The sequence below is a fragment of the Mesoplodon bidens genome (assembly GCF_964165515.1).
Source record: "Mesoplodon bidens genome assembly, chromosome: 2".
Lineage (NCBI taxonomy): Eukaryota > Metazoa > Chordata > Mammalia > Artiodactyla > Ziphiidae > Mesoplodon > Mesoplodon bidens.
The window spans coordinates 76,975,229-76,997,492 of NC_138177.1; the positions used below are offsets into that span (position 1 = coordinate 76,975,229).

A 22,264-nucleotide genomic window follows, 5' to 3' on the forward strand; every position below is an offset into this window, starting at 1 on the left:
GAGAACACACACCTCTTTACCCTTGTCCAGCTGTAGCTACTTCCTCAGGAATGTCTTCAGATTTGTCATATTCCTAGACAAAAAAAGGATAAAACAAGTTTACTGGTTTGTATATGTATATATGTATTTTCTAAATAATGTTATGTTGAAACCAGAGGGTTTTCAAAAAAGAAATTAGCAAGATTTATTTGAGGCACTTGTGAAACTGATAACATTAGCATAGGTGACCTTCAAGAAATACACATATGCAAAAGTGGAAAAAATACTCCAAGGCAAAACATGAGCAATTATGTGTATCTCAGAAATCAACTGGGGCTTCCTTGCTCTGTTAAATCCAGGTAAAATTGTCTTGAACACCCCAATTCTATGTTAAGTCCAAATCGTTCTCTAATATTTATTCAAATTCTGAGTACTTACTCTAAGTAATTTCTTGTAGAGTCTTAACTTAGTAGGTATGAACATAAAATTGTTTTATTTTTTCTAATCACTATGTGCTGTCATTCCCATGTCTTAATTAAAAATCAGGTATGTTGCAGAAGTGATCAGTTTCAGTTATTAAAACTTAATCGGACTTCCCTGGTGGTCCAGTGGTTAAGAACCTGAGCTTCCAATGCACGTGGTGCGGGTTCGATCCCTGGTCAGGGAACTAAGATCCTACGTGCTGTGTGGTGCAGCAAAAAAACCCCAAAAAACAAAAAACAAAAGACAGCTTAATCCACAAAACAATACTGAAAAGAACAAAGTCAGAGGACTCCCTCTTCTCAATTTCAAAACTACAGTTATTGAGATAGTGTCGTATTGGCATAAGGATAGACATATAGATCAATGGAATAGAATTGAGAGTACAGAAATAAACTCATATATGTATTGTCAACTGATTTTTGAGAAGGGAACCAATACCATTCATCGAGGAAAGAAAACAAACGGTGCTTGGATAACTGAATAGCCATATGCAAAAGAATGAAGTTGGACCCTTTTTTCACACCATGTATAAATATTAACTCAAAATAGATCAAAGATCCAAATATAAGAACTAAAACTATAAAACTCAGAAGAAAACAAAGGGGTAAATTTTCATAACTTTGGATTTGGCAAAGGATTTTTAGATATGACATCAAAATCACAGGCAACAAAAGAAAAAAATAGATAAATTGGACTTCTTCAAAATTTAAAACTTTTGAGCTTCAAAAGACACTATCAAGGGGCTTCCCTGGTAGCGCAGTGGTTGAGAGTCTGCCTGCCGATGCAGGGGACACGGGTTCGTGCCCCGGTCTGGGAAGATCCCACGTGCCGCGGAGCGGCTGGGCCCGTGAACCATGGCCACTGAGCCTGCACGTCCGGAGCCTGTGCTCCGCAACGGGAGAGGCCACAGCAGTGAGAGGCCTGCATACCACACACACACACACACACAAAAAAAAAAGACACTATCAAGAAAGTGAAAAAACCCACACAATGGAAGAAAATGTTAGCAAATCTTATATCTGATAAGGGATTTGTATCTAGAATATCTAAAGTATTCTTACAACTAAATAATAAGACAACCCAATTAAAAAGTGGGCGAAGGATGTGAATAGATATTTCTCTAAGGAAGATATACAAATGGCCAATAAGTACATGAAAAAATGCTCAACATCATTAGTCATGGGAAATTACACTAATCAACAGGCATAAAGTTTCAGTGAAGCAAGATGGATAAGCTCTAGAGATCTGCTGTATGACATTGTACATGTAGTTAATGATAATGTATCATACACTTAAAAATTTCTTAAGAAGGTATACCTCATGTTAAGTGTTCTTACCATAGTAAAACAAAATTTGAAAAAAGAAAGAAAGAAAAGAGGTTGGCTGAAGTAGCCTGTGGCAGTAGAGAAGAAGGCAGTGTTGAGATTGAATTGATCAAGGGGGATTTTTTTTTTTCTTGAGGACCAGATATGGACCACAGATAGAGACCAGCCTGGGGGTCACATAAAAGAGGATCTAGCCCAACAGAGCTTCTTGCTAAGATGACGGTTACCTTAATAGAAAATGGCTGGAGGTGAACTCGGATTCAGCATTGTAAAGACCAGTCAGAGGAGAAACATTGACCTGGAGGGATCTGCAGTTAGATAACCCTAGTAAGGGAATTTCTGGGGAGCTCATGAAAAGCACATCATGAGCGAAAGAGTCCTGAACATCATCTAAGCCTAGAGAGAAAAAATGCCAATAGATTTGTTGTGAAAAATGGTTTAATGGGTCTTTTGGTGACACATAGAGAAAGCTAAAATATTGTTTTATAAAAGATTAATTGGGATGGTGAGGAGATAAATTGCTCTGTGAAACAATATCAAGAATTGCATTCATAATGGGCAGAGTTGTACCTTGGCAGAGAATTGTAAGGAAGTGTTCCTAAACTGAAGATGAGAGAAAAACTAGTCTGGTAGCTGGAAAATGGGGGAAGATTGGTAGATATTTGTACTGTCTTTAATATATGTATCTCATTTATGTATGTATTACATTCTTTATGTGGCTTATCCTTTCTACAGTGCAGAGTCATGTGTATTTTTGCATTCCACATTTCAGTGGCTTATCACTCTCTACCTCTGTTAATATCCTTTTGGGCCTACTTCCCAAATATGTCTCAGATCAATTCCCTTTTCTTTATCCCTATGGCCACCCCTGTGCTCTAGGCCATCAAATGCCAGACACCGGCAAATACTCTCTGATCTCCTGAAAACACTCTTTTTTTTTTTGCGGTATGCGGGCCTCTCGCTGTTGTGTCCTCTCCCGCTGCGGAGCACAGGCTCCAGACGCGCAGGCTCAGCGGTCACGGGCCCAGCCGCTCCGCGGCATGTGGCATCTTCCCGGACTGGGGCACAAACCCGGGTCCCCTGCATCGGCAGGCGGACTCTCAACCACTGTGCCACCAGGGAAGCCCTGAAAACACTCTTATTCTCCTCCAAACCACAAAGCAGTCTTTAACAAATGTAAATCAATCAGTCTGCTGATTAAAATCCTTCAGCAGCTTCCCACTGTCTTCAAACTTCTTGATGGGGTTTTAAGGCTGTCTATGATTTGGTCTCATCTTGTTTCCTGCCACTCTCTTCTTTGTACTTTTTTACCCAGCAATACTGGGCTTCTCACAGTTCCATGAGTTTTGCATGATCCTCCTTTGCCTCCATCCCTTTTCTATTAACATTATCTTTGCATTACTCCCATCCTTCTATATTCAACTTTTAGGCCTTAGCTTAAATGTTAACTTCCTAGGGAGATATTCTAGTAACGTTCACTATAGTTTATTATAGTTAGTTTCTGTCTTCTCTGATAAAATAGTAATCCTACATGAGATTAAGGACCCTATATAATTTGTTTTTTATCTAAAAGTCTGGCATACATTAGATGTTCAGTAAGTATCTGTTCAGTGAATAACAGTAGCACTACACTTTGCAAAAGTGAGCATGTAAAGATGCTCATTGAATGAATGAATGACTTTGAGAATGTGGCACTGAATTAAGAAAGGAGAAGACTGTTGCTGATGTAAAAGGATAGTGTTAGCAGAGTGGTAAAGAAGGAATCCAGACTTTAGTGGATTAAGCAGGAAAGGGCAGTCAGGAAATGAAGACACCAAGATTTTAAATCGTTTATGAGGAGTTCAACTAGGAAAGAAAGAATAGCAGCTAAAAGCCTATTGCAGAATCAAATGAGGGATTCCTTTTCAAAGGCAGAATGGAAAGGTATCAGGTAGGATGTGTTTGGTTGCAAGAGACAGAAAATTACACTTGAGTGAGATTAAATAATACATGAAATTTATTTACTTATAAGACTGAAGTCCAGAGTAAGGATAACTTTAGGTATGGTTGGATCCAGAGATTCAAGGCGTTATCAGGGTTCTGCCTTTATATGTCTACCTTTCTTCTATGTTGATTTTATACCCAGCTGGCTTCCCTGTTATAACAAAAATGGCTCCAGAAAACCCAGACCTCACATATTCCCCTTTCATATTATCTCCTCTTCATCAATTCCAGAGGAAGAAAGAACACTTTTATATCAGTCAGGATTCTTGTTTGCAAGCGATAGAAACAGGGTTTCCTTTACTTGAGCAAAAAAGGGTATTTAATATAAAGAGATCAGGTGGCTTCCAGAATCAAGCAGAAGGAGAACTGGTCCTATAAAACAAGCAGAAACCAAGAGAGGCCAGGCATTGGGAACCACAGCCAAGGTCAGCACAGGAAAAGTCTGGTTAGGGCACTGTCGGCACTGGACACTACCACAATTGGACACGGCTGTTGCTGAGCACTGCTGCTACCGTCATTGGATACTGCTGCCTCTGCCATGCCTGAATTATAAATTGTGTCATCTTTGTGTCATTCAATATTCCAGACCGTGGCTGGAGCATCCAACTGGTCAAGGCTGAGTCATGCCCCAGCACTTAGCCACCACAGGGTGGAAGAGGGAATATTTGGTATCTCTAGGCACTGTAGTGAAAATGATGTTCTGCCTCTCACAGACCCACAGAAAGGAAGATTTCCCTCAAATAAGAAGAGGTTTTGGATGTTGAGCAGACAAAAAATGACAAACATCTATTTTTCGGTCTTGGCCCCAATCGAACTATATGCTGTTTATAAGAGACTCACCTAAAATTTAAAGGCATAAAAACATTGAAAGTAAAATGTATGCTAAGTAAATACTCTCCAAAAGAAAACTGAGGTGCTATATTAATGTCAGACAAAATAGACCTTAAGGCCAGAAGCATTATTAGGGATACAGAGGAATAACATTATGATGAACGGCAAAATTCAGTAGGAAGATGTAACAGTTCTCAACTGTATGCACCTAATAAAATAGTCTCAAGAGAAATAAGAAAACAATAGGACTATAGGGAGAAATTGATAAAAATTGTAGTGGATAATAAACACATTCTTCTCAATCATTGGTAGGTCAACTAGACAGAAATCAGTGAAGATATAGAATATCTGATTAATACAATTAACAAGCTTGATTTATAGAACCATGCATTCAACACTGAGCAAACTCATACTTTTCCATATATTGTTTAATCACATTTGAGTTGGCTTTGGGGGGTTTTTTGGTAATGTGAAACTAAAAACATCCTAATTCCATGTATTAAATCCCTTTCTGCTTAGAATAGCTAGAATGGTTTCTGTTCTCTGCAAGTAAGCCTTGATGGATATAGATACCAAGCTGAGTTTATCCCAGAAGTAGAAGTGTAGCATGTATATATATATAAACCATATGAATACCTCAGTTGTTGCAGAAGAAGCATTTGATACATTTCAATACTAATATAAAACACCCATATTAATATTCTTAGCAAAATAGGGGTAGAAGGGAACACCTTTAACCCAATAAAGGTACCAACAACAACAAAAAATGTATAGCAAACATCCTACTTAATAGTCAAAAGTTGAAAGATTTTCCTTTTAAAATCAGAAACAAGACAAAGATGTTCACTAGCTTCACTTTATTCAACATCATTCTGGAGGTTCTAGCCAGTGCAGTAAAATAAGATAAAGAAAGGGGCTTTCCTGGTGGCGCAGTGGTTGAGAGTCCGCCTGCCGATGCAGGGGACACGGGTTTGTGCCCCGGTCCGGGAAGATCCCACATGCCGCGCAGCGGCTGGGCCGGTGAGCCATGGCCTCAGCCTGCGCATCCGGAGCCTGTGCTCCGCAACTGGAGGGGCCGCAGCTGTGAGAGGCCCGCGTAGCGCAAAAAAAAAAAAAAAAAAAAAAAAAAAAAAAGATAAAGAAAGAAAAAAAAGAAAAAACAAAGATTTAAAAGGAAAAAACAAAAATGTTCATTATTCATAGATGTCATTTCCTTCAGAATAGTCTACAGAAAATATGAGAAATAGGCAATTTAGCAAGGTGTCTGGATGAGATACATAAGTCAATTGCGTTTCTAAATGCCAGTAACAAACAATAAGCACAAGGAAGAAGAGGGAGGAGGAGGAGGCAGGTGGTGGTGCCATGGCGGAGGAGGGGGAGGGGGATGGAGAGGAGAAGGCTCCTGGGTGGTGTGGCGCTCCTGCTCCCCCAGGCACTGCCCAGCCCCCTGTCAGCCAGGGCTGAAGCCCCGCAGATCTTAGCTCTCCTCTCATTTTCGGCCTCACGAATATTAGTTTGTTCTCACACACGCTCAGCCTGCAGAAACCGTTAGATGTTCTCAGGTCGCCACGAGGAAAGCTGACGGTCCTGGACCTTACCAGAGCTGTGTCTGGAGGAGAGCCCTCTCTTCCAGGTCCAGGATGCCCCTCATCTGTGGGTGCTGGGCACAAGCTGGCTACTCTGTGGGTGCTGTGGTTGTTGGACTGACGTTTGAGGGACCATCAGGACCAGGTGGAGCAATGACCAGTTTGCTAGATTCTTAGAAGTGGAACTGGGGACTGTGGGATTATAGGCTCTCCAGGGCCTAGGCTGGGTGTCCCCATCCAGTGTCTGGCTGACCATGCCCACCTTCAAGATTCCTTGATTGTGAAATGAGAAACTCGGGGGCCCTCAACCCTAGTCTCCTTTAGCCTCCACTGGCCAGATGACAAGCACTTCACCAGGATAAGGAAACCTGCGTGGGTACCAACAATCAAAGCTCCATCTGTGACATAGGACACTGCTATGGACAGTCTCAGGGCTGCAGCTACTACTATGAACTCTGGTGGTTCTGGCTCGTGTGGACCATCATCATCATCCTGAGCTGCTGCTGCGTGTGCCACCACCGCCGAGCCAAGCACCGCCTTCAGGCCCAACAGCGGCAACATGAAATCAACCTGATCGCCTCCCGGGAAGCCCACAATTACTCAGCGCTGCCATTTTATTTCAGGTTTTTGCCGAACTCTTTACTACCTCCTTATGAGGAAGTGGAACCGACCTCCGACTCCTCCCCCACCATACAGTGCCTTCCAGCTCCAGCAGCAGCTGCCTGCACAGTGTGGCCCTACTGGCGGCAGCCCCCTGGGCGCCGACCCCACCAGGGGCTCCCAGGGGGCTCAGAGCAGCCCCCCGTCCGGGCCCAGCAGCAGCAGCACGCGACCCCTGAGCATCGCTGACCCTGAGCCCTCCGACGTGCCAGCAGACCCAGCAGCCACCAAAGCCCCCGAGATGGAGCCCAGTGGCTCTGTGGTCAGCCTGGGGGAGGTGGACCCTGGGGCCTTCCTGGACAAGGATTCCGAATGTAAGGAGGAGCTGCTGAAAGAGTACAGCTCCGAGCAGGGCGGCGCCCTCCCTGACAGCAAAGACAAGACGCCCGGCAGACGTCGCCGCTTCGCAGGTGACTCGGGCATCGAGGTGTGTGTGTGTGCAACCGGGGCCACCATGATGACGACCTCAAAGAGTTCAACACGCTCCTCGACGATGCTCTGGACGGGCCCCTGGACTTCTGCGACAGCTGCCACGTGCCGCCCCCTGGCGACGAGGAGGAAGGGCTCTGCCAGCCCTCCGAGGAGCAGGCCCGGGAACCCGGGCACCCTCACCTGCCGCGGCTGCCTGCCTGCCTGCCTCCTGCTGAACACCATCAACGAGCAGGACTCCCCAAACTCCCAGAGCAGCAGCTCCCCCAGCTAGACAGGCCCTGCCTGCGCCCGAGAACTTGGCGACGCAACCAGGGTAGGGGAGAACCGTGAGAGAAGCATTAAGTGACTGTGTTCCTTTTTTTTTTCTTTCCCCTCTGCTCCTGCGTTTTCCTGCATCTCCAGGTACAGTTTGGGGTGTGGGTGCCTCGCCCCCCATAGATACAGTGTCACGGAGGGCCGAGGAGTTGTCCTGTGACTCATTCCTCATACCCCACCCCGTCCCCCTTACCTCTTTTCAAGTCACGTGTCACTACCTGCTTGGGTCAGAGAGATGGGCGTTTCAGAAGCCCCCAAGGAGGGGATGAGACTGTGCCCTGAGGTGACTGTTGGTGATGGAGTGGATTCATGTTCTGGTGTGAGTTGATGAGAACCTCGCCGCGTCTCAGTCTGAGAGGTGGCAGGTCTCAGCCCTGGATGAAGCCCCCAGAGGCCCGGGGATTGCCGCTTCTCGCTGCCAGTGTCTCTGGAGCCGGAATTGGGCTCCTCCTGTGGGAGGATGAGAGCTGACTGGCGATTGCGTGGCGGGTTGGTAAAGGGCTTGTGCTCTCAAATTCCAGGTGACGAGATCGAGGTGGCACGATGCATCCTGGAGGGGCCCCTTCCCAGCAGGTCCTGGCTGGCCGCAGACTGGTTCAAGTGTAGAAGATTACACCTGCCTTCTCTTTGGTTTTTTTCTTTTTAAAAAAACCAACAACAGAAGTGAGCTGAAAATAAGAACTTGACCAGTGGGCAGGCAAGAATTCTGTTTTGGAAAAGGAAAATTTGTGGCTTTTTCCCAACTTGGCCTTCAAAGAGTCCTGGCTACAGTTGAGCCAGAAGGAGATGTTTTGTGTGCAGGCCTGGCTGGGGGCTATCTCTGGAACTTCTGCGGGTGAGCAGGAGGCCCTGCGCTGTGGCAGTGGGTGGAGGTGCAGCTTTCCCCATCTCTCCCCTTTTCATCTGTGCCCACAGGTGATCAGTACCCTCCCCCATCCCAAGCACACGTCTGCCGGCCTTCACGTCTCACTGTTCTCTATGAACAAATGAGGAGTCTGTGGGACCTGAGAAAGGGCGGTCCCGCAGCCTGACTCTCACACAGTATTTTCTCTTGATTCTGAGTAAGTTGTTTTATTTGTTTGTTTTTTCAAACTGACCATTTGGAAAAAATGCCTTGGTTATCTGTGGTTTTCATGCCCTTTCCCTGCTCCGCCCTGCCTTGAGTGGGGTAACTTATTTTTGTAGGCTGTGTCGAGTGTCTAAGTGGCCCAGGTAGGAGGGTGAAGGCAGCCATCCTGAAGGACCACAGGATCCTTATTACTGTAGTTTGGCTTCAAAAACCAGTTGAGCTCTGACAGGAATAATCTGAATGGAGAAAGCAAACTGCTGAAACTAACATTCCCTGTCCAGCCCTGTTCATATGAAGAGTTTGGTTCTTCCCCCACTGTTGAACGATGACGTTCAGACTAGGCATTGATGTTATGGTAAGAAAGGAAGGTATATATGAATACACATGTATATATGTGTATGTGTGTATATATGTATACACACACACACACACACACACACACACACAAAATAGACAAATCCAAGGCTGTGAGGTGAACGAGTGTCTGAGTTTGGAGTCCACAAAACCAAAATCCATGTTGAACAAAGTGCAGTCCGTATACAGTGACTTTTTGGATAAACTGTATGTGTCTGTCCGTTGTGTGTAAGCCCCCAGTCCTGTTTTCCTGTGACTACACTTTGAACGGCAGCCACTCTGCTCACGTTACCCACGCGTTTGGAGCAGGCGGAGCCCTCTCAAGGTAATTTATTTTACGCATTTACTGTTTACTGAGCAAATGTCTGTGCACTTGGGTGTACTCAGCAGAGCTGTCAGCGGCAGTCCCCACGTTTGCCAGATATACTGTGCTCCAAGTAGAGGTTTTACTCTACCCATCACTGCAATTTGCACATTGCTCCGTGGACACTCAGAGGCCTGTGTTCTGCTCCCTGTAAACGGAAACATGCTCTGAGCCTGTCTGCCTCCCTCGGCTGCTCCTGGCCCTCGGCCTCAGCCCCCGGGGGTGTCCACAACCGCTCGGGACAGAAGGCCAGGGTGGAACCTCAGACAGAAGCTGGACTGGATCTTCACTGTCAAGCTCGGACTGGCTGTGGCCCAGACGTCAGCCCTGCCCAGAATTGCCAGAAGGGTTTGGCAGCCACCACAGTGCCATAGGGCTTACCTCCGTCTGCTGAGGTCCAGCGCGTGGCTGATGTGTGGCGAAAGTGGGCAGAAGTGTGCCACAGCCCTCAGATGCCTTTCCTGCCACCTCTTGTTTTTTGTTTTTGTCTCAAACAACTCACTGAAGTTGTTGAAGGAGATCAAGCTTTACCAAAATGAACCCTGCTTCAGTTAACTGGTCGAAGGGATGGATTCTGGCCCTCTCAGGATTCCTTCTCCAGTCAGAGTGGGGAACTGGTCCACGTGTTTACTGCTGGGTTCACTGCAGCATCCAACCCAAAAGGCACGAGAAGAAGAAAACGCAACGGGTGGAGCTGGGCTTGAGTACAGCGTCACAGTCTGGCCCCTGCTACACGAGCCTGCCCTGCATGACAAAAGACGGAAGTAGGGAGCTGAAGGACTCGTGAGGGGGCGGGGGAGATTTGAGGGAGTCTGGTGTTCCAGGTGAACAAGAAGAAAGGGGTTGGTCAAGGGTTTGGTGCTACAGTCGGAAGATTTGCAAATGCTAACACATTCCCCTGTGAGGCACATCACCTTTTGTCAGTTACTGTGAATATGTGTATTTTAAGCAATAATATTCAGCTGGTCAGACTTTTCTGGACAGTCTCGGTGACGCATTTCCTGTGCTGTGATTGTTCTGAAGACGGAGTGGCTCTAACCACTGTGAGAAGCCCAAATAAAATCGATCCCCGAAAAAAAAACAAAAAAACAATAAGCAAATGTAATTTTAAAAAGATACCACTGGGAATTCCCTGGCGGTCCGGTGGTTAGGACTCAGCGCTTTCACTGCCGTGGCCCAGGTTCAATTCCTGGTTGGGGAACTAAGATCTTGCAAGCCATGTGGCGTGGTCAAAAAAAAAAAAAAAAACAACCCACATTATTTACAATAGCATAAGAATATATAAGGTATTTAAAAATAAATCTAAGAAAAGTTGAGCAGGACCTGTTTGGAAGAAATTATCAAACTTTACTGAAAGTCATTAAAAACACCTAAGTAAATAGAGAGATATGCCATATTTATGGATTCAACATGGTAGAGCTTTAATTCCAACTCTCCCCAAATTAACCTTTAGAGGCAGTGTAACTCCACCAAAATCCCATCAGGGTTTTTTGAGAAAACTGACAAACTGATTTTCTTAATTGTATATGGGAGCTCACAGGCCCAAGAATTAAAAAGACATTCTAAAGAAAAAGAATAGGGTGGAGAGATTTCCCATATCGGTTATTAAGGTTTATTACAGAGCTATAGTATTTTTTTTTTTTTTTTTTTTTTTTTGCCGTATGCGGGCCTCTCACTGTTGTGGCCTCTCCCGTTGCGGAACACAGGCTCCGAATGCGCAGGCTCAGCGACCATGGCGCAGGCTCAGCGGCCATGGCTCTCAGGCCCAGCCGCTCTGCGGCATGTGGGATCTTCCTGGACCGGGACACGAACCCGCATCCCCTGCATCGGCAGGGGGACTCTCAACCACTGCGCCACCAGGGAAGCCCAGAGCTATAGTATTTTTGACATGGGGTATATGTGCATGTGTAGATAACAGACCATTTGAGCAGACTAGAAAGCCCAGAAACAAATTGCACATTTAGGGAAACTTGAGTTATAACAGAATGGGCATTTTTGACTGCAGAAAAAGAATGGACTATTTAATAAGTGATACTGGAAAACAGGATATCCATTTAAAAAAACACATCTATGGTCAAGAGCAAACTTTAAAACGTTTAGAAGAAAATACAGAATGTTTTTATGACCTCAGGATAGGAAAAGATCTCTTAAACCAGACACAAATGGTACAACATATATTTTAAAAGATGGATAAGTTTAACTTCAGAGTTAAGAACTCCTGATCACCACAGACACGATAAAGTAAGTAAAAATACAAATCAAAAATTCGGAGAAACATATTTCTAAAAAAGGATTAGTATCCAAAGTTAGAAAAATAACTCCTCCAACTGAATAAGTAAAGGACAAATAATAGGAAAATTAGCAAAAGACATGAACTGGCATTAAAAAAAAAGAAACATGAAAGGTACAAAAATATATGAAAAGGTGTTCAAGTTCACTAGTAATCATTGAAATACAGATATTAATTTTTTATCCACTAGATTGGTAGACATTAAGAAGTCTGATAATACAAAGTGTTGGCAAGGATGCAACTCATCCAAAGTTCTTATACACTGCCTATCAGTGGTATCGAAGTACAAACTGATAAAAATCCCCTGTAGAAAACCATTTAGCATTACCTCGTAAAGTTGAATATACATATTCTCCACAAACCAACAATTCCACTCCCGTGTATATACCAGGAGAAATATAAAAGAATGCTATTGTGGCATTGTACATACAAGCAAAAACCAAACAACTCAAATGACCACAGCCTGGAGAATTATCACAAAAATTATGGCATAGTCACAATCGAATATTATAAAGCAGTGAAAAGAATGAGTGAACGAACTAGAGTTGCATCCAATAATATGGGTGACTCTTAGAAACATATTAGTGAGTGAAAGAAGCAAATTACAGAAGATTGCATACATTATTATATTATTTTTATAAATCTCAAAATAAAACACTATTTACAATAACAATATACTATTTAGGGATGCATACTTATGTGATAAATCTATTTTTGAAAAAGCAAGGGAGGGAATTCCCTGGCAGTCCAGTGGTTGAGACTTGGCGCTTTCACTGCTGTGGCCTGGGTGTGCAACCAAAAAAAAAGAAAAAGCAAAGGAGTGATATAGAAAATTCAGGATAATTATCACTTCTGGGAGGGAGGCAGGAAGGTGATTTAAAGGAAAGAACACACAGGTAGATACACTGAAATGGTAATGCTATATGTTTTAAACTGGGTAATGGGTTCATAACAGTTCATTTATTACTATGTTTCATAACTAATATGTTACATATTTTCTTTTGAACGTATCAAGGGACTCCCTGGTGGTCCAGTGGGTAAAACTCCCCGCTCCCAAAATCAAATCATGGGTTTGATTCCTGGTCGGGGAACTAGATCCTGCATGCTGCAACTAAGAAGTCCACATGCCACAACTAAGGATCCTGCATGCCACAACGAAGATCCTGTGTGCAGCAACTAAGATCTGGCGCAGCCAAAATAAATAAATAAATATTTTAAAAAGTATTAGGCTTGATGAAGGCAGGGAAAAGAACAATTTTCCTGCACTGCAAGTATATTATCAGAAATCCAAAGTTCTTTGGCATACAGAACTCACTGGCTCCGGAGATCACTATGTGTTTGTGGGGGTGTCCTCTGAAGAGCCGAAGAGGGAACAGCTTAGAGAGAGCTCATTGGAAACTCTTGCTTGTCCGTGCAATTCTTGGTTTTGGAGGGGCAAAGGGCTTTCCTTCCAGATAAGTCAACCTCCAATGATAACAATTCAATGGCAGTCATGAAATATAACATGGTAGTGGAGAACATGAATTCTGTAGTCAGTCCCTCTGGATTTGGATCCTGGTTTTAATAAAGCTTGGTGATCCTGAGCAAGTTGCTTAACTTTTTAGAGGCTTGGTCTCCTCATCTGTAAAATGGGGATAATAATACAATAATCCTATGACGCAGATGTTGAAATTAAATAAATAAGTGTATGTAGAACACAGCACAGTGCCTGGCACTTAACAACTGCTATATAAGTGTTTGCTATTATTATCCTCCCTGGGTTTACTATGTTCCTCATTTCTTGCACCTTTTCTCTTGCTATGGAGTGTCTGGAAGTCAATGCTGTTTTACTTTTTCATTCAAGTGGAGTTCTAGAGCAAACTCTTCCCATACCACAGTTATGCAGTATTGATAGTGTGTAACAGCAGCAGAGCGGGGAGGCTAAGAAGTTCCACAGTTCAAAGTGCTGACAACTACTCTGGGTTACATACAGTTCATTTGGTGCTAGAAATGTAATAGATATTCAATATATGATATGACTTGAAGAAAGGATTCCAGTTTAAGCTTAGCCTGTGTGTGTCCCAGAATTTAAGGGTCAAAACAAGTCTTGGGACTTCCCCGGTGGTGCAGTGGATAAGAATCTGCCTGCCAATGCGAGGAACGTGGCTTTGAGCCCTGTTCTGGGAAGATCCCACATGCCGCGGAGCAACTAAGCCTGTGCACCACAACTACTGAGCCTGCGCTCTACAGCCCGCGAGCCACAACTACTGAGCCCACGTGCCACAGCTACTGAAGCCCGTGCACCTAGAGCCCATGCTCCGTAACAAGGGAAGCCACCACAAGGAGAAGCCCACGCATGGCAATGAAGAGTAGCCCCTGCTCGCCACAAACTAGAGAAAGCCCGGCGTAGCAACGAAGACCCAACATAGCCAAAAATAAATAAAATTAAATCTTTAAAACAAACAAAAAAAACAAGTCTTTATGATGGTTGGGAATTGGTCTTCCAGATATCTCGTTTATTTCTAACTAGAAATTTCCCTGGTGAAAAATTCATCCTAAGGGAAGAGATAGTCTAGGTTGTGGGTTTAGCTAGAGTCAGAGCAGAGGTAATATTCTGACAATACAGTCTCTATGAGGCAAAGTGTTTTTTGACCCACTTCCCCTGAGTTCACTCAAACCTCAGTCCTAGGGTATGGGAGAGTCAAGAAATTCTCCTTTATCGTTGCTCTTGTCACTTTATTTTACCTACAGACTTGCGTGGTTTGAGAACTAGAGATTGCAAACAGATCTGTCTCTATTACTATATGAACTCTATCAACTTTCAATTTACTTTCAATGCACCATTTACCATTTAATAAGTAAAGCACAAAAACTAGGTTCTGTGGGCATAAATAGATATATAACAAGGCCTGATTTCTGTCTTTAGGAAACTTACAGTCTGGTATGGGAGGTGACATATCCATACAACTATGACACTGGTATTAAAATGATAAATGCCAGAACAGAAGTTAGTGGGCCTCTATGAAGTGGTGTCACCCACACTTCCCCTCCTGTCCATCCATAAGGCTATTGTGAGAGCTGCCGTGTTCTGACATGGCTCCACCATGCTGGCTGCCACAGTTCAACAGTCTGGGGTAGACATCCAAGCTGGGCCAAAGCTCTTCTCTTGAATTTTTGTAACTGGAATGGGAAATGCATCCTGGCACTCACTAAGTATTCAATATGTACTTGCTGATAATTGAGTTGTAGTGAGAAAAGCATTTTCATTGCAGTTTAATACCATGCCTGTGTCTTTATCCATTTGTATATACCTCAGATGTCACTTTCTAGATATATTTCTTTAATATCTCATTACATTTTCAGGCATGTACCTTCTCTTTATTCATCATTACAGTCCCTCAAAAAGGTCATATTATTTTACCCTGGTACTTACATATCTCACTAGACCCTTTACAGTCTGGATAGTTCATTAATTTTCCAAGTTCTCTCCATTATTGCATTTCAAGAGACTTGTGTTTCTATCATTTATTCTCCTTACTACAGATTTCTAGCTGTGATTTTATATACTATGTAAACCATCTCCATTTTATAAAGTTAAAGAGAAAAATAAACAAAAATATATACCTCCTGAATGAAAATAAATAATTCCAAAGTAATCACTGATAAAAGTGTGAAAGGAACCCAAAGGGAAGAATCAGGAAGGTTTCACTGAAGAGGCAAATACCTGAATTGAATTGAGCCCTGAGAATGAGTAGGAGCTTACCAAGCTGATAAAAGTGGGAAAGGGGAGAAGCAGGAGAGAAGATATTTCAAGTACAAACATGAAAGTTTAAGGGAGGACAGCATAGTATGTTTGAGAAACAGTAAGTGTTCAGTAAGTATTTGAGATGTATTCTCCCACCGAATGGGCAGAAGCAGTATCCTAGGGGCCTTATATGTCACTTTAAAGACTCTGGACTCAACTTTGTAATCAGTGGGGAGCCATTAAAAGCTTTCAAGCATGGAAATTATGCCATTAGATGGTGGTTTTAGAAATATTAGACTGGCAGGAATGTGGAGGGTGCATGAGACAACAACCTGAAATTCTTCCATTAATATGAGATTCTAGAGGGCAAAAATCTCAGAGTTTTTTGTTTTGTTTTTTTTTTAATGACTTCTCGCAACATAGATTAACACAGTGCCCACACCTAGTAGGAAATGTTTGTTGATGTAGAGACTCCAGTGTCAGAAGGAACACTGCTTCTCTTGGGTGATGAGAATGGACAGGATGACCCTTGTCTGATTAACAAACTCAGCTGGGGTAGGATTAGTCATAGAAGTCTTTCTACAGGTGATGGTCAAGCTCAATCTGGAGTAAGGAAAATACACTCCAAATGAAGGAACAGTGATAGAGACAAGGAAGCATGGGAACTTTTGGGGAAATACTGCTTAATTCAGTATGTTGGAGCTGACAATACATAAAAATGAAAGGTATAAAATCATAGAATCTCAGAGTTGGAAGGAACCTTTAAAAGTAATCTTGTCGGGGCCTCCCTGGTGGCGCAGTGGTTGAGAGTCCGCCTGCCGATGCAGGGGATACGGGTTCGTGCCCCGGTCTGGGAGGATCCCATATACCGCGGAGCGGCTGGGCCCATGAGCCATGGCCGCTGAGCCTGTGCGTCCGGAGCCTGTGCTCCGCAACGGGAGAGGCCACAACAGTGAGAGGCCCGCGTACCGCAAAAAAAAAAAAAAAAAAAAGTAATCTTGTCGCATCAGCCTTCTAATCATTCTTGCAAAGCCCCTGGGGGTAGGGTGAATTTAAAGGTACTGGTGTGGCATATGCTCAGGCGGCAAAAACATGGGACTGAAGTTTAGGCGTAAAGAAGAGCGAGATCTTTAGAGCTGATAGTCACCCAGGGACAGGATAGTTGAATCACAGGAGTAGATGAGAGGGTCAAAGGAGAATTAGAAACAAGGGAATGTCTGAACTTATGGTGGAGGAAAGAGGTTAAAGAACCACAGATGGAATAGTTACAAGTAGGAAAACTAGAAGAGATGAGAGAATTTCATGGAGGGGGCGGTTTGCAAACAGCCTTGTATGCTACAGAGGGACGGACAACCTTCAATGTCTGGAAATTTGAAAACATCAAGTTATCTTTGATTCTTCTTCTCCTCTAATTAAATCTGAATTCCTGAACTTTGAATCAAAGGTCTCTAGTTTACTTATTCAAACTTCTCACTCATAGCTGCCAAATTTCAACAAACTAATTTTGCCCCTGTTAGGCTATCTTTCCTCTCTCTCCCTTAAAAAGTAAAACACATTCTTATTGAGAAGAGAAAAGAAAAAGGATGATGTTGTTTGGGTTTCAAGTATGACATGTATGTTCTTGGCTCTTATTTTCAAATGTAAGGATCTGATCCAGGTTTTATAGGATCTGAAGTTTATACAAGTTGGAGGTCTCTCTTTAAGAAAAAAACAAGGTTTTTAATACAAAATTAGGTTTAAAGTTTTTAGAATGGGAAAAGATCACAATAAATTATTGGAGACTTGGATATTCAGTTTCCATTCTTCTGAAAACTCTTAGATAAAATAGCTTTCCTTGACAGATACAAATGACAGATAAAGTGGTAAATTCAAGATCTGTTTTCCAAAGAGAAGAACTGCCCTAGAATTTTTTAAAGTAGCACTTAAGTTCCTGTTTTGTTTGGGTTGAATAGCAGCACTGCTCGGGACTAGCATAGGGAAAAAGAGGTAGGGCCTGAATCTATTGGTTTATGTAAAATTTGGTCTTGCTAAAGTAAGAAACAGAATAACCATACTTACTTACAAATCTATAGCAATGTCAGTCCCTCTTTCACTTAACACTTTCCAGAAAGATCAATCACCTTCTCCTTTCTTTGTGTTCTCTTTCCAAGTCACTTAATTTTTCCCGTCTGTAGTGCCCTATATTTCTTTTCTTTTTGAACATTTTTATTGGAGTATAATTGCTTTACAATGGTGTGTTAGTTTCTGCTTTATAACAAAGTGAATCAGTTACACATATACATATGTTCCCATATCTCTTCCCTCTTGCTATATTTCTTAAAAAAAAAACCCAAAACCCAAAAACCCCAAAACTTAAAAAGACCTAGATTCTTTCATGGCCATAAGTTTAGTCTGGAGGGAGAGGTGATGGTGAAGAAATACAATAATGAAGTTTTCTTAACGATAATCCCTAAAATCAAAGACTTCCTCTAGCTAATAGGACTAACAGAAGTTCCCCCTAATTTGCCTCAAACACGACTGTGCCCAAGACATCCCCTCTCAAATGAAAATTTCGCTTTTCAAAAAATCTCTAAGGAAAAAAATCTCTTTACTTCCCTCAGTCATTTCCCTAGTATTCCCCAAGCTTGTAGAAAGGTGTTATTAAATTCAGAAGAATTGTTGGAATTATTCCCATAAAAACGTTACCAGGAAGGCAATACAGGTAGTTACTTACCTTTTGAGAGAGTGATATCCAAGGCTGGCTGTTGGTAGGGCAGTCTCCTCCTACTCAAGCACATCTCTTGGCAGCCTCTCCCCTTTTCATCAACCCCTTCTTACAAAAGGAGAGTGGTTGGTGACTCTCTCCTTTCCCCACTCCCACACTGAACTCAGAAGCATCATGAATAGTTCAACTAAAACAGGATCAAGTTTCAGACACTCCCATAGTGAGTGAGAAAGTGATCCCACTAGATTAAATTGGAGCCTAGATCAGTAGAAGTATATTTCCACAACTCTGCTAGGGCTGGGGCAGCCAAGGTTAATGGCTCAAGTAATACCTTTTAAGTAGGATCACATGGGTGGTAGAAGTTGGGTCAGTAGCCAGCTTTTTTGGTCTCTGCGATGATTCTCTGCATTAGTAGCATCACCTGAGAAATTGTTAGAAATGTGAATTCTTGAACCCCCATTCCAGCTTTAATGAATCAGGAACTTTGGAGGTGTCGACTCCTGTGTTTTAACCAGCCCTTCTGGTTACCGCAATGTATGCTCAAGTTTGAGAATTACTTGCCAACAAGATCAGTGAAGCTCTAAAATCTCCCCTTTTCCTCAAAAAGAATTTACTTAGGACATTTGGATCAGAAAAGTCAAAACTATTTCACTTAGCATTAGTTATTATACATGTACATATACTTCAAATGCAAAATTTACTACTATTTCCTCTTAGGTTTTATTTGGTTCATTAAAAAAACTTCCATAGGATGTGTGTGCATGTGTGTGTGTGTGTGTGTGTGTTTGTGTATGTGTATGCTTATAAGTATACAGAATATTTCTGGAGAGACGCACTCCAGTGTTTCAAGGTGAGAATTGGGTGGCTTATATTGTACCATGGGCATATTATCTAGTCAAAATTAATTTGTTTCAATTAGACAAAATTTTAAACTATCATCACACCTTAAAAAAGTAACTCTCCTGAAAGATGTGCTATATTTAATAAATATTTACTGAATGCCTACTGTGTGTCAATCACTGTGCTGGATCCTGAGGACAGAATGGAGAATGAAGTGTAGTCCCAGCCCTCAAACTTTTATTTTCCCAGGTAACACTAATTATAGCAATTAAAAAATATTTTCAGTTTCCAAATTTCTCTTGCCCTTGCCCGTACCATTTCAAATTGTTTGAAGGAACTGAGGGAAGGTAAGGGTATTATCTCTTTCTTTCCAGGAAAAACTAAAGCCTGAAACAAAACCACTCACTATAATAGGTACCATCTATTTAGTGATGGACCTTAAAACAAAATTGTTATATCTTTCTGTTTTGCATAATTATAAATGTAATGTAAAGTCATAGTACATTCAAACATTACAGACATACACACCAAAAGATAGAAATCTCCTATTAATCCCAGTCTCTAGAGATATACTGTTAACAGTTTGGTGGATTTCTCCAGCTTCAATTTCTATATTTACCATAATTTATTATTATTTACAAAATAATACTTATTTTATGCTTTTTCATTTAACAGTATATCTTGGACATCTTTCCATTTTAATACATATAAATCCATTTCATTCTTTTTAGTGGCTGCTGAGCATGCAGGTACTCCATTACATAGATATCCCATGGTCCATTTTCTCTATAAATAGGCATTTGGGCTGTCTCAAATTTTTTTTTAAATTAATTAATTTATTTGTTTTTGGCTGCATTGGGTCTTCGATGCTGCGCACAGACTTTCTCTAGTTGTGGTGACCGGGGCTACTCTTCGTTGCGGTGTGTGGGCTTCTCATTGCGGTGGCTTCTCTTGTTGCGGAGCACGGGCTCTAGGCGCGTGGGCTTCAGTACTTGTGGAATGCAGGCTTCAGTATTTGTGGCTCACAGGCTCTAGAGCGCAGGCTCAGTAATTGTGATGCGCAGGATTAGTTGCTCCGTGGCATCTTGCTCTGAGGGATCTTCCCGGACCAGGGCTCGAACCCGTGTCCCCTGCATTGGCAGGTGGATTCTTAACTGCTGCGCCACCAGGGAAGTCCCTTGAATTTCTTACTATTATACCAACATTGCAATGGATATCCTGTACATATATCTCTGGGTAGTTGTGGAAATATTTTGTGGCATACATTCCTCAATATATTAGAAATATAAATGCTGGGTTACAGGATATGAACATCCAGAATTTTAATAGGTATTGCCAAATTACACACTAAAAATGTTATAGCAATTTATGCTTCATTCTTGTTTTTTTAACAGTGTCACCAATATAGATTACTTTCAATCTCTGAAATACTTGTCCATCTAACAGGCAAAAATAATATCTTAGTTTCTTAGAAACTTGCATTTCCCTAAAGACTATGGTATTTGAAGTTCTATTGTTTGAACATCTTTTGTAGATTTTCTGTTACCTATCCTTTCCCTTCTTTTAACTGGGCTATTCATCTTTCACTTACTGATTTGAAGAATATATGTATTCTTATATATTCTTATATATATACATACACATATAATTAAAATATATTTTTACTTATAACTTTTTTTGATTTGTGCTTTTCCTAGTTCCTATCCTCTACCACTCCCAATCCCTCATATTTTTTTTGTTATAAATTTATTTATTTATTTGTTTTTGGGTCTTCATTGCTGCGCGCGGGCTTTCTCTAGTTGCGATGAGCGCTTCGTTGCAGTGCTCGGGCTTCTCATTGCAGTGGCTTCTCATTGCGGAGCACAGCTCTAGGTGCACGGGCTTCAGTAGTTGTGGCTTGTGGGCTCAGTAGTTATGGCACACGGGCTTAGCTGCTCCGCGGCATGTGGGATCCTCCCGGACCAGGGCTCAAACCCACGTCCCCTGCATTAGCAGGCGTATTCTTAACCACTGCGCCACCAGGGAAGTCCCAATTTCTCATTTTTGAATCTGCTCTTTATCAACATCAGCTTCCATAATTCAACCTCTTTTCTCAGCCCGATAACCTCTTTCTGGCTTCTCTTGTTTCCCTGAGCAGTCTCACTCCCTTCCACACACTTGTAAACTGTACTTCTTCTGCAGCTCTAGAATCTTCCATTCCCAAGATACTGATCTAATTTGTCAGTCATTTCTCCAATTCTGGGTAAATTGCTCTGTTTCCTTTCTTTCCTCAGGCTTCTGAGTATTGGCAGAGAAAGTAATAACAATGCTCCATAGTTTCACGAAAATTTATGCCTTCTCACTTTGGGCCCTCAGAGCATTTGACAATCTTTGTATTCATACTTTTTTATCCATACACTTCCTAACCAATTGCCTACAGCTGTACAGCTACAACCAACACCATTTCTACCTCTTATTCTCAGTGGAAGTTTCAGCTATTATTTCTCTTTGAGAATTGAAGCCATTGCATATGAGTTGTCAATTTCTCTTTCTTCTAGTTCAAAATGTTTATATATTTTCAGTAAAAGGGTGCCTTGGTTTTTCTGATAGTAACACTTCCGCACGCAGCCCAACCTATCTCCTGGTCCCTACTAAGATCAGTCTTACTTGTTTTCTTGAGCACATATATTTTATTGCATTTTTTAATTGTATTTTTCATTTGCCCCTTTCCACAAGCTTAGTCTGTAGACATATTTTTATATCTCTACCCCTACCCTATGCCTCACCCCAAACTGTTTGAGTATATTCTCTTAATTGCCATATTTCTTGAGAAATTGGTGTATGTTAACAACCTGCCTGTATTTACTCACTTTCTAATCATGTCTCACTCATCTGAAATATGGGTTTCACTCCTTCTACTTCCCTTAGGTTTGTTCATCCTCATCTCTGAACATATGATGCTGTTGCTCAAACTCTTTTATCTTGAAATTCCTTTGGCTTCCATTGCCCTGTTCTTTCCAGGTTGCCTCTTCCTTCTTCCATAACCTGGAACAGGCATTTCTTTTTTTTTTAAATTGAAGTACAGTTGATTTACAATGCTGATGTACAGCAAAGTGATTCTGCTATACATACATATATATATATTCTTTCTCATATTCTTTTCCAATATGGTTTATTACAGGATATTGAATAGAGTTCCCTGTGCTATACAGTGGGACCTTGTTGTTTATCTATTTTATATATAATAGTTTGTATCTGCTACTCTCAAACTCCTAATTTATCTCTCCTCCCTTTCCCTTTTGGTAATCATAAGTTTGTTTTCTATGTCTGTGAGTCTGTTTTGTAA

The 22,264-nt window shown here is 42.0% G+C and overlaps 1 pseudogene across 1 annotated transcript; it reads left to right on the plus strand.

The window, feature by feature from the left end:
• The first annotated feature begins 5,808 nt into the window (after window positions 1-5,808).
• On the plus strand, window positions 5,809-8,434 carry LOC308611872 (WW domain binding protein 1-like; annotated as a pseudogene). Its single transcript has 2 exons — window positions 5,809-6,075; window positions 6,545-8,434. The product of its transcript is annotated as a WW domain binding protein 1-like (transcript).
• Window positions 8,435-22,264: the final 13,830 nt, after the last annotated feature.